General features: G+C 33.8%; 1 long non-coding RNA gene across 2 annotated transcripts; it reads left to right on the top strand.

Annotated features, from left to right (window-relative positions):
• Positions 1 to 15,163: 15,163 nt before the first annotated feature.
• Positions 15,164 to 23,650, top strand: LOC131606681 (uncharacterized). 2 transcript variants are annotated; one of them, XR_009284968.1, is made up of 7 exons: positions 15,164 to 15,479; positions 16,215 to 17,328; positions 18,876 to 20,060; positions 21,882 to 21,958; positions 22,307 to 22,398; positions 22,481 to 22,577; positions 23,389 to 23,650. It is a non-coding gene; the product is annotated as an uncharacterized LOC131606681 (long non-coding RNA). The 2 variants fall into 2 exon arrangements; XR_009284969.1 differs by having other exon boundaries at positions 21,882 to 21,911.
• The last annotated feature ends 436 nt before the right edge of the window (positions 23,651 to 24,086 follow it).

Below are 24,086 nucleotides of genomic sequence, written 5' to 3' on the forward strand. Positions count from 1 at the left end.
GTGTCTTTGTTGACTTTCAAAAATGACCTGTAATCTTTTGATCCATATCTCTCAAATGAAGCATTTTTGGACTTGGCTTGTGAGAGTCAAAATTGTAGAGAATTCAATTTCCTTCAAAATGAGCTTTGGATGGGAAATTTTTGATGTTCCATGTGAAAGTTATGGCTGGTCAAAGTTCAGTTGACTTTAGGTCAAAAAACCCTAATTTATAAACTTTTGGTTTTGTTGATTTCTGAACTTCCCTTGATGAATCATGATAAATCCTTGATCAAATGATGAATGATACTTCAAAATAAGGATGTTGACCAAAAATCAGGAATTTTGACTGTACTTTGACCACAATTGACTTTTAGGTCAAACTAGTTGACTGTTGACTTTTTGAGCAATTGAGTGATCAATCCTTGGCATCAGAGCTTGACACTTGGCATGAGGACCCTTTGAAGCATATGAGAAGCCATGGGATCCATTTGAGGTCTTAGAACTTGATTTTACTTTGAGAAATACAAAACCCTAGTTTAGAGGCTGTTGTTTAGGAGAAAGACTGCATATTTCCTTCTTGTGTATCTTTGAGCATTTGAAAGTCAGATGGACTGAAATATGAATAAATATAATGGGCAAATTTTGGGGTATGACAGAAAAATTTACTTATTACCAAAAATTTTCAATCACTTGTAATTCTTTATGTTTGTATTGATTACATCTTTTTGTTCCAAGTGTGGATATAAGATTGTAAGGTTGTAACCTTGTTGTCCATAGTTTTGGAAACAAGAGGTATCCTTAGGGAGGGTGTTCTATTAAGGACTTATTGAAATCCAAGAAAGGTGTTCTTGGTTGTTGTCTCTTTAGAAGGACTAGGAAGAGTCTTGTAAGAGTCATAATATTATAGTAAAATCTCTTGCTTGTTGGCAAGGGGAGTGGAGTACTCTCGACCTGTAAGGGGAACCAGTATACATCGTGTGTTCATTTACTTTCCTCTTTTATTTCTTTCATCACACTCAACAAGATCATAAAAGAATAAAAGGAAAAAAATCTACCATCACCTAATTCACCCCCCTCTTAGGCGCACATATTAACTTACATGTTACAACCTAACTTTTACTTAACTCACATCCAACCCAAACTTAAACCTATTATACCTTAACCTTATGATTACGAACAATTCTCTTATCCTTACACATATGATTTCAGTCCCGATCTTCTCTAATCTTTAATAGCATTATCAGGTCTTCTTTGCAACATACATCTTCTCTCATCTTCTCTAATCTCTACTCTCTTATATTATTTCTTTTTCACCTTCTCATTTTTATGCAAATGTTTCCTATTTCAGTTCCGTTTTTATCGCCCATCTTCTTCTCTAATCTCTCAACTCTTTTATTTCTTGTTTTTCATCTTCACTAATTTCTTGTTTTTCATCTTTCATTTTTATGCTATTATTTTATGTTTATTATTGCACTTTTGTCTAATTTAATTTTTACATATTAAATGAAAAGTTCTTGTCAAAATATGACGAGTTTTGTTGTTATTTGATAGTGTATGAATGTATAAATACAAATTTATGTTGTCATCTATATGTGTATGTATGACTCAATAAAATATTTGTAAAAAACCGAACAACCCGATCCGAACCAAACCATTGGTTTGGTTCGGTTTTTTCTAAAAGCCAACCGAACCAAACCAAACCGCACAATTTTTTCTCTTGCGGTTCGGATGATTTTTTTCGTTAAAACCGCCCAAACCGCACCGCAAACACCCCTACATGTGTGCATAGTATTGTTTGAATGCGATCGAGTACCTCTCTCTAAAATCAACCAACAAACTCGTAGTTTAACCCCGAACTACGACGCTCTGACTTTCCCATTGTACGAGGGAATACGTAGGCACAAGATACAAATGTCTTGGCGAGCACAATAAATAAAAAAATCATATTTTGTTCCTTTCTTTATTTATCCTAACTTAATAAAGAACACAAGTAAACATCACGCTAACAATCAATCACAAGATTAACTAAATGAGTCCCATCGAGTATGATGGAGGTGAGAGGTGCTAATACCTTCCCCGTACTTAACCGACTCCCGAACCCTAATTTAGTTGCGATGACCACCTTATCCTTTTTCTTTTTTATTCGTGGGTTTTATCGATATTTTCCCTTTCCTTTTGGAATAAATAAAATTTGGTGGTGACTCTGTATTTTGAATGTGTAAAACGCTCGAATATTTTTGGCCGGCCGTGACAGATGCAATGATGCGTTTATAATTATTGTGTTACGTATATGTATGATTCATATGGTTTTTGGATGACTTTCTGTTGTTTTGAAAGTTGGAATTTTTGGTAAAAGGGGTGAATTTCGTAGCAGCATGAAGCTGCAGAATTTTTTACTTTAGGTGCAGGATAACGGGTTACCTAGTTATGGTAACCGGTTACCCAGTCAAATAGAGGTGTAGAAAGTGCAGTTTTGAATGGGGTAACGGGTTACCCAGTTACGGGAACCGGTTACCAAAGAAACAGTAGCTTAAAAATCTAATTTTTGAACAGGGTAACGGGTTACCCAATTATGGTAACTGGTTACCACTAAAGCTTTTTGAAAAATATTTTATTTTCTAAAATTCATAACTTTCAAACCGTAAGTTTGTTTTGGTCGTCGTTTTATGCGTTGGGAAGGTAATCGAGTACTCTATCTAATAAAATGGTTTAACTGGCAGTGACCCAATTTTATTTTGAAAAGCTCGATTTGTTTTGTTTATGGCGTGTTTTGTACATTGTGTGCATGATTTGGTTAATGTGACAATGTGGTGATGTTGTAATGATATAACTGTGATTTGACGTTATATGTGGTGTGAATTATATATGACATAATTGTGGATGGTGTTGAAACTGAATATATCGTTTGATGTTGCTTTTGGTGAGTTATTGGTGATGACATTGTTCATTTTGATCTACTGGTGATGTTGTGACAACATGATTGTAATGTGATAATGTGGTTATGATATGATTGTGTTGCAATTGTAATGATTGTTGGAATGATGTGTGATTGATTTGAATGTTGCTGATGACATGTACATACTTTATCGGTGATGAAAATTGTAACACCCCTTACTAACCCCGCAGCAATTAAATAAATTTATTCAGAGTACATGAAAATAAGGGTGCCACAATTCAAAATTAAATAAAACATCGTTCAATTATATCATGCATTCACTGAGACAATCATCGTCAATTAAAAACGTTTCATGTTAACACAGCGGAATCAAATCATACGGATTAAGTTTAACATCTATAAAACTTATCCTCCAAAACATCAAAACATAACTAGAGTTATAAACCATAAACTCTAAACATCGCGTCCCCAGTGTTACAAATATCTGAGCATGACACCTAACGCTATCTAAATAACTGACTCATGAGCTAATCCTCACCGAGTCGAACAGCCGCTATCCTCAATCTGAAAATGACAACATGTAAGGGTGAGTCTCATCAACATGTAAGGGTGAGTCTCATTCGCAATTAATCAATGTTATAAATTCACGAATAACAAGATATCGTGCATATTACTCACTCAATTGAATATATTCAGGTTTACAACAATAATGCACCAAACACATCAATTAAATCAAACACACCAAGTTACAACATTGGACATCTTCCATTCATGTTATAACCATACATATATGCTAATGCAATGCAACTACATACATGTGGTACCATACATGGGCTAAACCCATCCGACTGATCTAATCATCACCAAGATACAGCTCTACCAACACAAATTCCATACAATGGGAATTATGCCCACCATTTGATCCACAACATCACCAGGATCCATCACCAAAAATGTGTATGAATGAATGCACACATATAACATACTTATAACATCACCGATCCGATGCACCGCATCGTCTCACCATAACTCACCATTTTTGTAACATCCCGAAAGTTCTTATTTAATTAATTTAATTAAGTTTTAAATTAATTATTGGAAATTAGCATTTTATCGAATTATGTGGAAAATTATAAAATGTTAAGTTATTGGGCCATGTGGTGGAATTAGTAAGGTGGGGGTGTAATTGTGAAGGAGCCCATTACTAATTTATTTTATGTTTCATAAAATAAGGAAAACAAGAGGAGAAAGAAATTAGAACGTGAAAACAAGAAGTTGTGAGAAGAGGGAGAGCTGAAAACGCGAAGGAGAACTAAAGAGGAAGAAGACCCATTCAAGAATTTGGCTAAGGTAAGGGGGGACTTATCTGATTAGCATCTATTATCGGGTTAGGGGTATATAATACTGAATAGGTGTAGAATTCGGGTCGATTGAGTCATATGATAGATTCAGGGATTGAGTCAAATTGTATGATGTTTGATTCCCTATGTTTGAATCCATGATGTTTGTGTTGATATGGTCTCAATTGATGCGTAATTGGTGTATTATGATGTGTATTTTCGTTTTGTATGTGCATTCCATTTCCTTAGGTTCGTACTGGTATGAATTGAGTGAGTTTGGAATGTGTAGAATGCTGTGTTCTGCGATTTGGGGTTTCTGAAAATCGCCAGTTCGCGCCGCGTCCCAGGTTTGATATTTTCAGATTGAGGAGTAGTGGCTCATAGCTCGATGAGGATAGCTTGTAGAGCTCATCCGTTAGTTGGTATCGTGTCTGTCATGCTCTGATAGTGTAACACTGGGAACGATTTAGTTTAGAGTTTAATTTACGTACTCTATTTAATGGTTCTAATTTTGATCAATTACTTGTATTCGGTGATGCGTACTTTCTGTTGTGTTAAACATGATGTTGTTTATTTGATTAATCGTTTCTAATAATGCATGATTGTTGACACATGTTTGGTTTAAAATGAATTGTGGCACCCTTGGTTGCATGTTTTACTCTGATTATTTTAATAATTGTCGCGGGGGTTTAGAAGGGTGTTACACTGCTCCTCTAGCCATTTCCAGTAATTTAGTAAACCCAAAAGAAACATATATTCAAACTTCCAACCAAAAAGAATCCTCACCCATACCATCTGTTGAAACCCAGACAAAAATCACTTCACCAGAAATCCAGCAAGAAAACCCTGTCATTACTCCCACACCAACAAATATAAACCCACCTGAAATTCCACTACCAAAAGAAATGGTATCAACCACTCCTTCTAAACCAGAAGCTTCACCTTTATCAGGAAATGATCCACCATTCCATGTTGAAAATGTCTGTTCAGAATCATCTGAAATTAGACCTCAACCCATAAACCAAATTGCAAAGCCTTATGAGTGGTATAAAGGATCATAGAACATCCCAGGGATTACCTGCCCCTTAGCAATAGTATTACTCAATGTTCTGACATATAACACCTTTGCTGAATCAATCACACAAACACCACCATACTTAACTAAAACTATTTCACCTCACTCATCCCCAAAAGACTTTGTCTGTCCATCCTCACCAGAAGTTCAAATCATCTCAGTTTCACTTTCACCACAAAATTCACCAATTCACATATCAAACTCACCCCAAATAATCTTAGAAGTTTCAACTCTAGCCACTGAACCTCTAACTGAACAAACTACTGAAACGAAACAACAAGAACAAGAGCAATCCCCCAACAAACAACAAGAACAATCAATGGAACCTGAATTTGAACAAACCTCTGAACCAAAACCAAAACCTTCCCATGAACCTCATCATACTGAACCCCTCCCAACAGATATTGACATATTATTCAAGAATTTTGAAACAGAGATGCAGGGATGGATTACAAGATTAAAAGCTTACTGTGCAACAAATGGAAGTCCAGTGGATTAGAAGCCCTTTGGGATGCATTCAGAAGGAGATTCAACTCTGAGTCTCTTAAACTCAAAGAAGTATGCTGCACTCATGCTAATGAGAAATTTTCTGAGTATCTGAATGTTGTCATCACTCTTGTGATTGATCTCTGGGCGCTAAAACCTCCTATAGTAATCAGCAACACTCCATGTTCAACATCTTCTGCGCATATGGATATTGATGATGATTAAACAAATTCCTTGGCCTTGATAAAGCAAATTCCAATTGAAGTGCCTGAAGACATTTGTGAAGGAAGAATACCAACCTGGAAAGTAAATGCAAATCAGTTGTTTCCCAAAGTTCTCACGGTTTCCTCTGTGCTTGCAAGTGTTTCCAGTGACAAATCTGATTAGATGCTTGAAATGCTAAATAAACTCAAGAAGGAAAATGCCGAAGTCAAAAAACAACTAGCTAGGAAGGACGCAACCAACAGGGAATTCAAATCATGGATGATGAGGCAAAAGGAGTCTACAAATGAAATCAAAAATCTTCTTCTATCTCTTGTCCCTAAGCAACCTTAGATTCTGTTTCTGTTTGAATTTCTGATATAGTCCTAGTTTTGTGTATATTAATACTTTGCTTATTGTGTGGATTGTCTTGATCACTGCTTTATGAACATCTATGTGTGCTTCGTTTTATGCTACCTGATTATTGTTTGCAATCAATTACAGCAATAATAATTTTATAAGTAACCGTATAGGTGAAATATTAGAAATTGTGAAGTTCTCTTGTTAAAATTTATACTTCAAAAAGGAGGAGAAACTTTAAAATTGACATGATATTCCTAGACAAGTAGTATCTGCTTTGAAAGTGTGCAGGAAAATTTGAATCTTCAGAACTTCTAGAAGAAGAGTACATGCACAACTATATCTATCAATCTTCTGAAGAATCAAACTGAAGAAATTATTTCAGGGGGAGGCATAAATCAGAAATTAATTCATATGGTTATCTAATTCAGGGGGAGACTATACATCTCAGGGGGAGAAAAATTATTCCTAAGTCTGATAAATCTCATTCAACCCTCTTAAAAGCTTTTTGATTATGACAAAAAGGGGGAGAAATAATAATATATTTTGATGAATAAGTTGTTGAAAAATAAGTTGCTTGATTGAACATATAAAAGGAGATGAAATATACTTGCTTAATTATTATCACCTCATAAAATTGTTCCATCAAAATACATTGTTTTTGTCATCATCAAAAAGGGGGAGATTGTTAGAACAAGATTGAGAATCTATGTTCAGAATCTGGTTTTGATGATAACAAACATATATTTTGTGAGTAACAATTTTATTACTAATGATCTCTTTGAGTGTGCAGATATTATGTTGAAAGCGTAATACAACATTCACAATGACAGTATCAGAAAATAATATCAGATACATGAGTTTTCGGTAGAAGATCATCAGAAGTTCTAAAGGTGCACGTAGCAGACAGATTAAAGCAACAAACAACAAAGTCACATGAGAACCTTAAAAGAAGATACAACTTCAATCTACAAAACGAATAAAAGACAAAAGCATTCAGAGTCAAGGGAAAAAACCGTTAAAAACATAATCATTAGCCCAACAACTACAACACTTCAATGAAACAACTCCCGAGGTTGATTGAAGAAGCAACCCTCATGCAACTTGTTGGAGAAAACAAAAGTAAAAAGCAAAACGCAAGAATTTAATGTGCTCTCCAAAGATCAATATAACAGATACAATCTAAAGGGGTACAAATAGAAGAAAGATTCATCATGGAAAGTGTGGGTTCAAAAAGATGTAGTGCTCAAAACTGAAAAATCACTAAAGTGATTAAAAGCTTAAATAGAAGAAATCTAAAACACCATCTTTGTAGAGACTATCAAACAGTTTTCTTAATCTGCTTGAAGAGAAGAATAGAAGATCAAAACAAGAAGCATTCTTGAATAAGAACTGTTGTTCTTAATCTGCTTGAAGAGAAGAATAGAAGATCAAAACAAGAAGCATTCTTGAATAAGAACTGTTGTTCTTAATCTGCTTGAAGAGAAGAATAGAAGATTAAAACAAGAAGCAACCTTGAATAAGAAATGTTGTTCTTAATCCGCTTGAAGAGAAGAATAGAAGATCAAAACAAAAAGCAATTCTGAATAGATACTATGTTCATAATCTTCTTTTAAATAAGAATTAACGATGAAGATCAACTTGAAGAAGCTCTCAACACCTGAAGCTAACGTTCTTACTCTGCCTACTCATACCAAGCAAGGATCTCGTCAGAAGATGCAGACAAGAAGACTCCAACGATTGTTCACTTAAAAGTGATTACTTGTCATTGTATCATATATTTTGTACTTAGAATATCTGCTTATTAAGAAGCACGGTATTGAAACCAATTTAATTTGGTGATGATGCTTGAGAAGACAATGATGGTGGTCATTGTGGAAATTCTCTTGGAGACCAAGTGAAGGTTAGAAGTCAAGGAGTCAATGGATGTTATATCTGTGGATCAGATCACTGAACAGTCCATTGCAATTAGTCACGAGCAGTTGTCTTGTACAGGGTTACCATATTGATGAACGTTATATCTTGTTGAGATCACTAAACGGTTCAGTTATCTAGGGGATAGTCACTCGCGGGTAACTTGTGCAGGGTTAGTGTTATACCCCAAAATTTGCCCGCATCTTTTTTCAAGAAAACTTCAATCTAAAAATTAAGAGTTTCATATAATCTTGGATTTTCATATCCTGATTTATGAATACTTGGTTTTTAGAATTTTTCTTATACGGTATTTTGGCTCGCTGATTTATTCTTACGCAAACGCCAACTACTGTTTATTACTTCACACACACTATCTATTTAATATTTATTTACAGATAAATAGTACTGACACAATTGGTACAGAGATAAATCTTTTGCAGGCGCAGAGTCTGGGATTCAGACTGTACTGGTAACAAGTAAATTATTATTAATTTTTTGTTTCCCACTAACTTTTGTACTATATTCCATTATTTTCAAAATCTCTTTTCAAATCTCTTTTTCAAAAATCAAATCTTAACTTTATTCTACACATCTCTCTTTTTCCAACACTATCATACACTTTCTTTCAAATCTTACTTCCACTCAAGTTTTCCTTTTGTACGGAATCACTTCATTCCCCAACGTCTCTATCCTTCTTTTCATTCTATAAATACCTCTCATTTTTTCCATAAAATCTCACATCAAATTCTAACTCATCTCTCAAATTTCTACTTCATATTCATTCTCTCGTCCTCCCCGACAAAATGGCGAAGCGGATGGAAACATGTTTTATTATGGTCATCACCATTGCTACGGTGATCATGTCCTTCTTCTGTCTGCATAGTCCTGAAAAATGTGGACCTGCGATGGTTACACTCCCGATCATCTATTTTCTGTTGGTCATAGCATGGGTTATTAATCGTCATTTTTAAAGTTTGCCGTATCTCTTATTTTCTTAAATGTACCGTTTACTCGTCGTACCGTTCATTATAGTATGTAATGTTTGTACTGTCAGTATTAAATGTTGTACTATTTGTCATACTGTTGCTTAATTATTCAGATAATATTTTGTGTGTTTTCTGCCAGTTAAATATTTATTTTTCTGTGCATTAAATGATTTTCAGGGTTATCGGTAATTTTGCTCGCGTACAGTAAATATTATTTATTTATTATGTCTGTATTTTTTTAACAAGTCATGTAAATAAATTTTCACCAATCACATAAAACAAAAACAACAAAAAGAAAATTAACTTTGACTGTTGATTTTTCACTCTAACTGCTTCATTAATGCCTGAACAGTCAGTTGGCAGTCAAACCGCTGACAGTGCAATTTTCCGTGTTTTGTACCATCAATCAAATCAAACTTTTATAATTCAAAATTCCAAGATTTTTGTTCTAGAAGTCTTCTAAATATCACATGATTAGCAGAGACTCAGCACTGCGCAAAAATCAGGTACGCTTAACAGTCTCCTACATAAACAGTCCCTAATTAGGGTTTATTGTTTTTTCAGGAGAAACAAGTTTTTGAGACCTCAAATGGATTTCATGGACCTCCATATATCTCAAAGTACCACCATACAAATTTTCAAACTTCAATTCACTCAGACGCACAGTCAGCAGCTCAAACAGTCAACAGACGACCCGTTTGACCAAAAAAGTCAACAGACAGTCAAAAATGAAATTTTTTGTCAACATCCATATTTTTTTAAAGGATTCATCATTTGATCATTGGATGATCATAATTCATCAAGGAAAGATCAAAAATCAACAAAACCCTAAGATTCAAAATTAGGGTTTTCTCCTAAAAAGTCAACTGAACTTTGACTGGTCATAACTCTCTCATCCTTCATCCAAAAAATACAAACCAAAGCTTATTTTGAAGGAAATTCCATTATCTTTCAAATGCAATTGGTCCCATGGCCATTTGATTCACCATTTGAAAAATATGAATCAAGACATTACAGGTCATTTTCAAAGTCAACAAAAAGACACTTTTTTCAAAAGGACACACAAGGAGCATCAAAAATCATTTTGACATGAGACAAAAGACATTGGTTAGAGGACTCTTTGATGTTTCCAAAAAGTGCAAGATCTCCTTCATATGACAAAAATTGAGGGATTTACACCTTGTTGAAGTTGGCTAAATTTTGGGAAAATGCATGAAACCAACATTGATAAAAAAATGTATTTTTTCCAAATGGGGCCTAATTTCCATAATCCAAACATGTCTACCATGATGTAAAGGGCCTCCCACGACCAAGACAAAGCCCACACCATTTTTTCCATTTTTGGTATAATTTTATCCCATTTAAGATTAAAATGAAAATGGAAAATGGAAGGATAATGGATGGCTTAATTTCTAAGCATGACTCATCAAGGGAATCAATCAAACTCTGCCCCAAGCCAAAGTACAGCAGAAGGAGGGTTGAAAGTCAAGCCATGGTAGCTTAAATGCAAAGCCATAAGTGTTGGAAAAGTCAAGAATTCAACAAAAGCACTTAATGCTTTTTAGCTTAGTTCTTAAGCACTTCAATGCCTATATAAGAGCTATAACACTTTAGTAAAAAAAAGGAGACACGAATTGAGAACCATTCTATGCTTGTAAACACACTTGTATCAATTTGAAATTTAGAAGGAAATTTAAAATTCGAATTTTAATTTCCAGCTTGTTTTAACACAAACTAAGTACTCAAACACATTCCCTAACCCTCACTAAACGTAACCAGATCAATTGCAAGCCTTGAAACTCATTGAATCAAGCACTACAGGTCACGATTTGTTCAAATAAAAATCAACTTGTATCTCATAATACATGCATGTTTAACAAGATGTAGACATATATTTGAGTTTAGTTTGATGTCCTGATCGTTTCTGGACATTTAATTAAGGTTTGGTTGAGTATTCACGAAGCTACCATTTTAGGGTTCATGATCTCAAAATTAGGGCTTTTTGAATTAGGCAACATTGCAGGTTCTAAGTGGTACCATTGAATTCGTATGGACTAGACGAATCGAACCATGACCTCGCGCCAAATTTCTTTTGTGTCTAACCCCTATTCGTTATTTTCCAGGTTTAAGGTTCACCTATTACAACGCTTTTCTTAAGAAAACGCTGTTAAAAGAGGTGGCGAGAGGTTGAAGACGAAGACGTGGCCTCTCCCTATTGGTCAAAACGCGCGCGCGTGTTTTTAAATTAATTTGTGATCCGGTGCTTTGCAGGTGTCACTTTTGCCATGTGTCTCAATATCTGAGCCATCTGATTTCATTAACTCTCAATCCAGCGCATCAAAACACTCATCCTTACCATGGACTTTATTTAATTTCCACATCTGATTACTATCTTTTTATTTTCTATTTTATTTTAATTTCTTTGTTAAATTAATTAAAAATAGTTTTAAATATCCAAAAAATACACAAAAAATATTTTTAGGCTTCTAAAATAATATTTTATTTTCTGATATAAAAATATTTTATTTTTCTTCATAATTTAAATATTTTGTATAATTAATTAGATAATATGCATATATTTACCTTTTAATTATTTTAACCAATCAAAAAATCATAAAAAATTTGTTCTTTATATTAAATATTGTTTATATATTATAAACTAATTTTGTACATATTTAGGATAATTTTCTCTTTAATTTTTAATTATTTGTATAATTATTTGTATAATTATGTATTAATTAACTTAATGATTTCAAAATCAATTTCAAAAATTCCAAAAAAATTAGTTTTGTTTTAAAATTAATTAACAAGCACTTTGAACATATTTTAAACTTAATTTTTAGGTTTAAATTTTATTTCCATCTTTTCCTCATTTTAATTAAATTAATCATGCATTAATTATAATTAAAATCAATCATCAAAAAAATCCAAAAATACTTCTTTTATTTTCTTGCAATTTAAATTCCTAGATAAATGTATAGGTTGTCAAATCCATGTAAATAGCGTAGTTTACATTTCCTGCACAATCGATGTAATAGCGTAGATTTACTTTCCGCATTTTACATTTCCGCATTTTAAATTCCAGCACATATAAACTGCGTGTATGTCAAAGATAAAATTAAACCGTTAGATCACTAAACTCCAAAGATAAAATATCTGAATCTAAACACAGTCACACTTGCACCTCTTAAGGTAATCCCTTTTCTCATTCTTTTCAAAATCAATCAAAATCAAATTCTACTGTTTCGAGTACAAAATCGAACTTTTGTTTATATCCGGTGAAAGGATAGATTTTTAAAAGAAATAGGATAAAGACCTTATAACTCAGGGTAGACCTCCTAATTTGCTTGCTCAAATCAAAACAAACAAATCTCTCATATATCATTGTTTTTCAAAACAAAACTTTCAAAAAAAGACAATACTTTGTATATATCCAAACAAGGATCATTACGAAGTTAACGTTCTTTTTTTCAAAACATCTTTTGAAAGATAAAAAACACTTTGTATACATCCGCACAAGGATCATTACAAAGTCAATTTACAAAGGTATTTGAAACCACATACGAGCATTTCAAGGCAATAGAAAAGTAATTGAAAACAAGTGAGCTAAGCAAATTAAAGAGCCCATGGATAACCATGGATACAAAGGGTGCTAACACCTTCCCTTTGTATAACCTACCCCCTTACCCAGAATTTCTTAAAGGTCTTTTTTCTGTTTCTTTTATAAACCTTTCCTTAATTGGATAAAATAAAAGGTCGGTGGCGACTCTCTGATTTTCAAAAAATACAAAAGCAGAAACAAAAAAGAGTCAGTTCGCGTATCTCTCCACCAGAGGTATGGAAAAAAACCGAGTGCATGACAGTTAGTCACAGCAGTTAGTTGTGCAGGTTGTTAGTCACGATGGATGATCGTGCAAGTGTAATAAAGTTTGGTTATAGTGGATTAAGTCCTCTGTTTCAGAGGCAAATCACCTGAGGAGAGTGGAATGGAGGTAGCCTTATTCAGAAGGTGAATCAGGTTAAAAATGAACGTGTCTTTTACTTTCTGTATAATTCATTTAACTCAGAACATTCACGCAAAATGTCTTCAAAACTATACTGAGACAAGTCAGAAGTTCTGATGATATAAAGAAGTTAAAATGAATATCACATTGGTTATGCAACTCTATTCCAAGCATGCTTCCGCAACATTAATGCATATCCACAAGATGAGATACTAAGAGAAAGAAAAGAATTTAGAGAAAGAGAATTTTAATTTGATAAAGAACACAATTCAATTCCCCCTTTCTTGTGTTTTTCTCCACCTTCAGTTAAAAGACAAGAAGTCGTCCAAAAGGAGGCGAAATGTGTCAAACTGCAACATGAATATCAAAATACAAGTTGTCGAAACTAATCTTGAAAGCACATATTTATCAAGCGAAACCACTAGCATGACCGAAAGGTGGGACAAAAGCAAGATTATGCTTTAATTAATTATTTTCATTGTTGAATAAGTTGAGTTATTGTCTCTGTCATTTGTTATTTCTTTAAAAACCCTTTAAACTTGTTCTAAATAATGGAGTGTCAAACTTTTCCCTTGGGTAGGGTTTTTTAATGAGGCACCCCCTCTTTGTCTTGTTTTGATTTTTGGAGAGTTACACACTAAAAAGGACTAGTGAAAACTTTAAGTAATTTTTGGATTTCTATGGAAAGATCCTCGATCATGGTATAAATGTTTTTTCGACTATGTTTCTTCTATAGTATTTTTTCAAATTAAGTATGATAAATCTATCTTCATATACCAAGAAGATTCTCATATGACATATTTTTATTGTATGTGGACGATATCTTTCTTACTGCCTCTTTTGATGACTATCCAAAATCTCTCATATCACACTACTTAGCTCTGAATTTACTATGAAAGACTTGGGATTATTCAATTATTTTGTAGGTATTGCTGTCAACGACATGCTGACTTATTTTTGTTTAGAAAAAGTATGTAGAAGAAATCAATGAACGAGTTGAAATGTCTTCATGCAAGTGTTGTCCTACCCCGTTGACACTAATACGATTGGGGAGGTTGCCCAGATACCAAACAATCTACATCTAATTGTTATGTCTTTCTTGGTGACATGGTCTCATGATCTTCTTAACCCCAACCCGCATTATCTTGCTCCAGTATTGAAGCCGAATATTGAGGTGTTGCTAGTCATTATTATAATGATGACAATTGTTGTATATTAGACACATTAATTATCAATAAAGATGCAATTGTTATTTTCCTATAAATTTAGACAATTGTAAAAACCTAATAACTAATTTGATTAAATATAATTTTTTGTCACATATCTTTGATTCGGGGTTTGTTTAGCCCATTAATTTTTAAAAAGACCTTTTAAGTTATTTAATTTTTTAAAATATATCAAATTAGTCATTTTCATTCAAATGTGAGTAATGATATTACTTTTTGCTTATGCGGCAAATGACGTGTAACACCGACATTTAGTGACTGAGTTAGCGACGTAAAAAATAATCACTAAAACTAATTTCTTGGTTTAGAAGTATTCTTGATCTTTTTCATTAAACTCAACACTATTCTAGTTTTCTCGGTGTATGACATTCCTTACATGCTGAGTATTGGCTTTGGAAGGCAGTGTGGTTTAGTCATGACCATAAAGCAAAAGAAGTGATGATTTTGAAATTTCTGATTTGCGTACTTCTCTCCTTACGTTTCTATTGATTTTGTTCATGGAAATTAAGCCAATTGTAAATGCAGGGCCAATAGTATATTACGGTCAAAGTCACTTGAACTAGGGGTGTGCAAAAAAACCAGTAACCATAAACCAAATCTATATCCAAATTAAACCATATTTAAAAACCCAGCCCAAATTAAAAATTAAAACCGGAGGCCCATTTATCAAAACAAAAACAAAAACGGAAACCATTATTCAATTTGGATCACATTATCGGTTACCAAATTTGAGACATACCCTAATTCCCAAACCCTCTCTTCTATCTCTTCTCTTCTACCGCCTTCTCCACCGACGCAGCACCTCACGGCCACGCAGACGTCACGCTCCGGAAAAACTGCAATCGACAGCCACCGACGAAATCGGTTACATTCGGAGGTCTATTGTTTATTCACCGACAGCATCTTCGTCATTGTCATTCATCTCAAATGGAAGAAACTTAGAATATGCAAAAGTAAGAAGTATAACGAATCGCGTTGTCTCGGGTGGTTGCGTTGACTCAACATTGCTAAGGTACATCTCCTGCATAAAACTTGTTTTTGATAGTACTGCATCATGCTTCCTGTCGTAACACTATAAGGCAAAGTTTCTAAGTCTCAGTAGGTAAAACATCATAGCTACATTCACTATAAGGCCAAGTTTCTAAGTCTCAGTAGGTAAAACATCATATCTATTTTTTGTGTTGAATAATGACTACCTCTGTTAGAAAATTCAATTGAATATGAAGAAATTTGTTCATTATAATAGTTGAAGGTTCCCATATACAAGTGAATTACCTAGAAATTTTCTTATGATGTTAAATTATGCACATGTTAGAAGATTTTCCCTGCAGTGTCTCTTTAAATGTGTCAGTAGTCAATGATTGTGTGTATGGAGTCTCCAATCTGAAAAGATTGTGACAATGGTGTTTTAAAATATTTGTGAACACATTCTTTGCAAACACATTTGTGATATTTTGGGTGTTTTCCAAAAGTTGTTTATTTAATGGGTGTTCTCCAAAATTTTTTTTTAATAAAGTCAAATTGTATAATCTATAAACTATTTTTATAATCTATAAAATTAAGCTAAAAACAGTTTATGAACATGTCTTAAGCTATATCATAAGGTCTCCCATTCAATATTACCAACAAAACACTTAAATAAATGCTTATGTAATAAGATAAGTTTAAATAGGTGTTTACTTTACATTACCAACAAAACACTTATTATAGTTCTTTATTTTTAATACGTGTTTGGTCTTTTTAACAGATTCAAGATGACTAATAGAAGTTATGCAACATCCGAGAATACGGTTTCAACCTCTCCACCTACCGTCTCTAATGAAATGCCACCTCCTCACACTAAGAAGCGAAAGAATCGTTCAGAGGCTTGGAATCATTTCATTGTATCGTCAGAAGAAGAACAAAAAGCTTCGTGCAAATACTGTGACACAAAGATTAAGTATAATAATGGAACTAGTTCCATGCATGCTCATTTATCGAGATGTCTCACTTACAAGAGGCAAAAGACATCATCTTCTATGACAAGTGCTGAAGAACATGTTAGCTCTCCTATAATTGTCAAGTTTGACCAAGAAGCTATTCGAAGAGCAATGGTTAAGATGTTCATTAACATGGAGATTCCTTTTCGAAAGTTTGAACACGAGTCTTTTCATGAATTTATGAGTCTCGCTTAACCAAGATTTCAGATTTGTTCGCACATAACATTGGCACGTGATGTCTTGAAACTATGGGACACAGAAAGAATGATTTTGAAAGATTTTATCTCTATGAATTGTCGAAGAGTTTGTCTCACCACCGATATGTGGACTTCTTGTCAAAACTTGAGCTATATGTGTGTGACGACCCATTTCATTGACAATAATTGGCACTTACAGAAGAAGATCTTAACTTTTTGTCAAGTCACAAATCATACAGGGGATTCTATTTGTGAAACAATGGAGATGTGTTTGAATAGATGGGGTTTAAACCGCGTGCTTAGTTTGCTGGTTGATAATGCTTCATCTAATGATGTTGGGGTTGAACGTCTCAAGAGAAGGCTTTTGTCCAAGAATAGTTTAGTTATGAGCGGAAACAATTTTAATATGAGGTGTTGCGCACACATATTGAACTTAATTATGAAAGAAGGTTTGAAAGACATTGATGCTTCTGTTTATAGAGTTCGTCATGCTGTTTGGTATGCTAGATCTTCTCCCGCGAGGCTTGCTAAATTCAAGGCATGTATTGATGAGGAGAGAGAGCATGGACTATAAAGGTTTAGTTTCTCTAGATGTTGAGACTCATTGGAATTCAACTTACTTGATGTTAGTATGCGCATCAAAACATGAAAGAACTTTTGAAGAATTAGGTTACCAAAATAAAAGGTATGTGAATTAATTTTGCAATATTTGTGATAGTATTTTATGTTTGTGTAATATCCTTTCTGTAATTTGAATGTTTAATGAATGTGTTGGTTTGTGTTGATTGGAAAGGGAAGATGGAGTAGTGTTTTTTACTATAGGAAGATAATTCTTAGGGATGATTGGTACTGATTGTTGGTTTTTAAATTTGCTATTGATTTGTGGTTGCACCCTTTAGTGTTTATGACTATTGTGACCCTGTGACTGATTTACGTGTGCTATCTGGTTATCATTAACAAAATCCAAGTGTTTATGACCGTTGTGGCCTTGTGACTGATTTGTGAGCTCTCTGATTAGCATTAACAGAATCCAAATGTTTAGTATGACTGTTGTGGCATTGTGACTGATTTGTGAGCACTTTGGTTAGCATTAACAGAATCTAAGTCATATTATGTGACTGAATTGTAAGCTTGACATTAGTAAGATTAATAATAAAATCTTTGTCAATTTCTACTTCTGTGATTCCAAGTATTAATGATTGAGAATGCCCTCAACTTCAAAGGTGTTTCCTCACCTCTGAATTTGCACAGCTCTCCTATACTGATTACTTTTTAGGATTTCCCTTCCTTTGTTGTTTCTCCTTTTATTTCATCCTTGTTGAAAATAAATTAACTTTCATAAAAAAACAAATACATTTACTTAAATTAGATACTAAGGATGTGCAATCGGAGTGATTCCATCCTTACATTTTTTCGTTTACTTTCTGCTGTTCGAAGACTCCAAATATCCCTATGATAGGTGTACTTGGATTTGTTCGCTTTACAATCATATCATTACTATTTAAAGTCTCCAACTTGGTATGAGAATTAATTTTGTGTGATAGTATTTTGTATTTTATACTGTCTGCGTGTAAAAATTAATCTCATTGCATGTACTTTTCCTGCGTGTATAAAATAGTTGATGACAACTTTGCCGTGGCAATCAAATCTGAGTTGTGTTAGCTATGTCTAAATTGTTTTGGCTTTAGCAGTTTAATGTTGTACTGATATTTTAGTCAATACACTTGTTTACTGGAGCAGACATTCTACTTTATTCCAATTTCTAATTAATGGAATGTTAACGACTCCCTAGTTGGTTGCATGTATAAAAAACAGAACTTAGGATTTTGTTACTAACTTAAGGTATAAGTTAATAGGTTAGTTTGTACTTTATAGGTTATTTGAAGTTAGAATAAGGTTAATGAATAGTTTAATCAATGATTAAAGTGTGGTTAAACTGAAATTAGTTTTAACAATTAGTGGGGTAAAAGGGATAATATAATTAACAATTGGAACATGTGTGATGAATTCAAATTATTCCTCTTTCCCTCTTGAAATGTACTGGGGCTGCAACTGTTTTTGGTTAGATGTATGTTAATGGTGTGGTTCGAATTTGCTTCTGTTTTGGGTTTTAGTAACAAAACTATGAAGGGTAACAAAACATTTTTGGATTTCTACTCCTACTTCTGTGATTAAGAGTTATGAGTTTATTGCTAACACTAGTATTCTTATTCTCATTTTATGTTGTGTTAGGTATGTGAATGAGTTGACAAAAAAGGGAAGAGGTGTTCCGGCGAAAGACGATTGGAAGCATATCAACTTAATCATTCCATTCTTGAAATCATTTTATGATGCTACTGTAAAAATATCAGGGCCATCTTATTTGACAAGCAATATTTATATGTTTGAGGTCTTGGGTATTGGAAAGAGCATTGTGGCTATGTGTGCGTCTGAAGATGGACATCTACGTTCAGCAGCTCAAAAGATGAAGAAGAAGTATGATAAGTATTGGGGGATCCCATGATAAGCTTAACATGTTGTTGTTGATTGCTCTAGTTTTCGACCCTAGACGCAAGGTTAGATTGGTTGATTGGATGGTACGATGATATTATAATAAGGTTGATGTTGATGCCTTGAAAGGAACCTTAGAGTCTTGCTTGAAATCTATTTATGAGGAATATTGTGTTGGAATTATGTCCCCTCAAGGTAATTCAAATGAGCCGCAAGTTTTTGGTAGTGTTAGTCATCCTTATGGAACTGCTGAGTTCTATCTTTCAGAAGGGTGTGACAATGCAGATAATGAATTAATTGCTTATCTTGGAGAGAAGTTAGAGCATAACATGGAGATAAATGTTCTAGAATGGTGGAGAGTAAACTCTGGTCGCTATCCCATCCTTGCAAACATTGCAAGAGATGTTCTAGCTATACCAATAACACAGTGGCGTCTGAATCTGCATTCAGTACAGGAAAAAGGGTGCTTGATCCATATCGTAGCTCATTAACACCTAAAATAGTCGAAGCACTGATATGCACTCTGTAACGCCCGGAAATATAAGTATATGCTTAATTTGGTCGTTTGTGACGTTTATTGGAATTTTACCGTTTTTGGAGTCGTTTCAGTCGGTATTAGTTCGAGATGGCGGACTAATATTTAATTGAAGGTTTTCATATTTTTGGTACTAGAAATATTATTAAGGTAATATTCTGCGTTTTGGGGTTTTTCTGAGCAATTGAGTTTAGACCGTAAAGTAGATATTTTGTTGAGATATTTTGGAGAAGTAGGGGGGATATAGAAAAGAATATAAGAAAAGAAAAGAAAAGAAGAAAGAAAAACAGAAAGGAAAGAAAGAAGAGAGAAAGAAAGGAAGAGAGAAGAAGAAGAGGAAAAGGGATTTTTGTGGAGATCAAAACAAACCTTGATCCAAGAACAAATCCAAGGTAAGGGGGAGTATGTCGTTTATTATGCATTTGTATGGTTTATATAGTTGTTCTTGTTCATCTTCTTCATCCTTTCCATATCTTCCATTTTTTCTTGTTTTGTAAGAAAATGTTAGGTTTGAGAGAGATTAATGAATCAACCATGAAAGTTGAATGTTATGTTGTTTATATGGCATGTGTGTGTTATATTGATGTTATAATGATGTATAGGTGTTAGAGAAATATTTATAAGAGTTTGGGTGGTGGAAATGGTGATTTTAGGGTTTCTACGAAGCTTAGGTCAACCTACACAGGGGTTTGCGTCGACCTGTGTAGCCTAAAAGGCAAAAATCTGGGTTTTCTGATGAATGCGTCAACCTATTGGGTCAGCGTGCGCATAGCCGAGGGTGGCAGGAGTTCAATGCGTCGACCTATGTTTTCCATGCGTCGACCTACAGCTTTTTCCATTTTTGACAGATTTTGTAACGATCGTAACTTTTAATACGTAGCTCCGATTTTGTCGCCGTTCGAAGCGTTGGAAAGCTAAGGCAATAATCTACACTAAGATTTAATGAAATGGTTCATAGTATGTAGTATCCTATTATTTTTATTAGGATTTAGTGGTAGAACTAAGTAGGGTTAACATATGAAGTATGTTTATGTTTTCCAAACTTTGAAAAGTCGTATCTTTTAACTTGGGTGTTCGTTTTATGTGTCGTTTGAAACGTTGGGAAGCTATTTCCATGCTCTATATGATGATGTTGGATGTAGTAATGGTTGTTTGATTTTCATAAATGGTTTTGTGAACTAGTGCATGATAAATCATGATGATGTGTTGTGTGAATGTTAACGTATTGGTACGAGGTATGTGATTAGTTGTCGATAACATGAAACCATGTTCATATGTGTTATGTATTAATGAATGTTCATTCTTGATATGTGACGATGTTTGGTTGTTTGTTGTTAACATGATGTGTGGCCTTATGGCAAGTAATTGTTGTTATGAGAATGATGTATTATCATTGTTGAATTGTTGTTTTTACAACTTGTTGATGATGTATTGATGAAGTTGTGGGCTGATGGTCAATATTAATTTGATGTGTATAAGTGTGTTATAAGTTCATCTATGCCGATGTGGCCAGTATGTTTTGACGGTGAATGTGTGCTGTGTGCTTATTAATGCTTGTGTGGTAATTATGGTGTGATGTAATTGATAACGATGTTATTAATTGGTGATGTATCCTTTTGGATAGAATATAAACGATGTAACGTGAGTGTATGATCGTGTTATATTGTTGATGATGTTGTTGTCATGTAATAGAGTCATATATTTGCGCATCATAACATTTCAATACGTTAATGGCGGAATGATGTTAACAGATGGCCTGCGGGCATTGGTTACCAATAGGAGCTTAATGCTCGGTAACGGTACATTAGCCTGAGTGGCAAGAGGTCATCAGTGGGAGCTACATGCTCGATGACGATAGCCTGCGGGCTTCCTGAGTGGAATAAAGTCCCAGCATAATGCTCGGCCAGGTGTATTTGTCATAATGACAAGGAGGAGTTTACTCCGGATTTGGTACCACATGCATATGCATAGTCGAGTCTCATTCATCATGGTCTGTCTTTATAATTTATGTTATCATTCATGTGTCACATTACTTATATATCGATTGTGGTTGAATGAGTGGATTGCCGTGACTTTTATTCTTGAGATATTATGTTGATCCGTGTGTTGTATTTTGATTAATTGTGTTTTAGTCGCTACATATATTATACTTATTCGTAATGAACTATATACTCACCCTTCTGCTGATTTGATGCTTGAGTGGCATCCTGCAGATTAGCCGCTGTGGGAGTCTTTTGGAAGAGGTAGTTCTCCAGTTGGTCTTGTCGGTCGCTCTGATATGTATCACCGGGTAGTCGGGAGTCTGTTGTTATTTATTTCTATATGACTCTTTTGAACATGTATATGTGATGATGTGCTGATGTGTATTGTAAACACTTTATTTTGGAAAACTCCTCTTTGAGAGTGAGAGCTATATATATATATATATATATATATATATATATATATATATATATATATATATATTCATATCTTCCGTGTGTTATGTATCGTTTTATTGGCAGGTGTTGTATGATTTTGGCATCGCTGATGTCCGTTTGTTTTCTAGGTGTTTGTTTGGTTACTTAGTGTAACATCCTAATTGTGTTGTATGAAATTTTAATACTTTGATATTTTCTTGCCTAAATGCTTTGGGTAGAATTGGGGTGTTACACACTCAGGATTGGCTCAAAGGAACATCTTCATCCTTGATTACAAATGAAGATTTTGATCTTGAGAGATATGAGCAAGGTATGATAACTAAGTATATTCGCTAATGTATTATTATTTATTATACTTGAGGCATAATGAAATGTATTTATATGTTTTGTAGAATTACTTTATACGGAAGATGGTGCTAGCGATTCAACATCTTCAACCTCTGTTGCACTCGAAGAGGACTTATCCGTTTAATTGCTGTACTGCATTCGGTAAAGCTTTTATACTAAATATCTACTCTAACCGAATTATGTTTGTATATGCTACTGGTTATACACATTGTTTTTGCTTTTCTGTATGTTTTATTCTCCACCATGTAACTGCTGCTCATTATGAGTTGATTGCAATTTGCAAGCTAGCCGAGCAACAATATATATTTGACAATAAAACTAAATGCAAAGCTAGCCAACAATATTTGACCATAAAAACTATTATTTAATAATGCAAGATCTTATCTTCATATGACACATATAAACCTATATATATACCAAGAAATCTCGTCAATTTTATTGAGATCGCCCTGAACAAATGTTGTATTTTGTATGTCATTTAACTTTGCAATAAGTTGGGCATCTGCAATAGCTTGAGGAACTACTTCATAGCCATAAACGTGCTTTACACTGTTCAAAATTGGAAGAGCAGACATTAACTTAATTGTTTGACTGTTTGTCCTAAAATACTAGTAAAACCAAATGAAGATTAAAACTTACCTTCTGGCAAGTGTAAGACCTATGGTAATTTTTAGCATATTGTAAACCTGCTGAGTATTTGTTTGGAAGAAATACTCTTGTTGCTATAAATATTGGTAACATTATTTTTCTTGTGTGAAGTGATCATCTTAAAACATTCAGATCTATGCATTCTAAAACTGTATTCCATTTGCACAGTCCTTCATCTTTAACTTTCAAGCATTCTAAAACTTTATTTCTTAATCTCTATTTTGCTGACCATATTTCCCTAGTTGACAACACTGATTTCTATCTCGCTGACCATATTTAGACTGGCATTTCAAATTTTGTGCAGGTTGAGATTGTGATGGGACTTGAGGAAGAATTTGGCATTAGCGTGGAAGAAGAAAGTGCTCATGATCGACAAGCTTCTTGAGACCAAGGCTTAAACCAACAAAGAGGAGGACTTAAAATGTCCATTTTGGAGTGTCTTTTTTTTTTGTTGCTATATGATATTTGGTGTGTCAGTTTAATTAAACTTCATGTAACTGCTAGATTTTTTGTGGACCATATTAGGATTACAATAATGCTAGTTTTAATCTTAATTTTGTAGAACTTACGTCTCTTTACATGTTAAACAGAATTTGCTCTTATAAGTCACACGTATTTGCTCTTATAATGGTCTTTTTATAAAATTGGTATTTAAAATTGGTCTTTACATGATATAATGTTGGTTTTTAAACTTTTTATTTTTAAAAACTGGTTTTTAAACGGATTATTTTTAAAAACTGGTTTTAAACTGGTTTTTTTATAAAACTGGTTTTTTAAAAGAAAATAAAAACTGGTTTTGAGAGAATCGGTTTAAAACCGTTTTTTTTTTGTAAAACTGGTTTTTGTGAAAAACCGGTTTAGTGATGAGTTTTCGGGAACTTCTTAAATATTGGGAGAGTGATGAGTTTGCGGCCAAATTTGAAAATGCAAAGAAGATGAGAGCATCTGAAAAGGGTGGTTGCCTTAATGCTGTTGGAAGTATAAGCACTGCTGAGCATGTTC

This window comes from Vicia villosa, linkage group LG5 (assembly GCF_029867415.1).
Source record: "Vicia villosa cultivar HV-30 ecotype Madison, WI linkage group LG5, Vvil1.0, whole genome shotgun sequence".
Taxonomy (NCBI): Eukaryota; Viridiplantae; Streptophyta; class Magnoliopsida; order Fabales; family Fabaceae; genus Vicia; species Vicia villosa.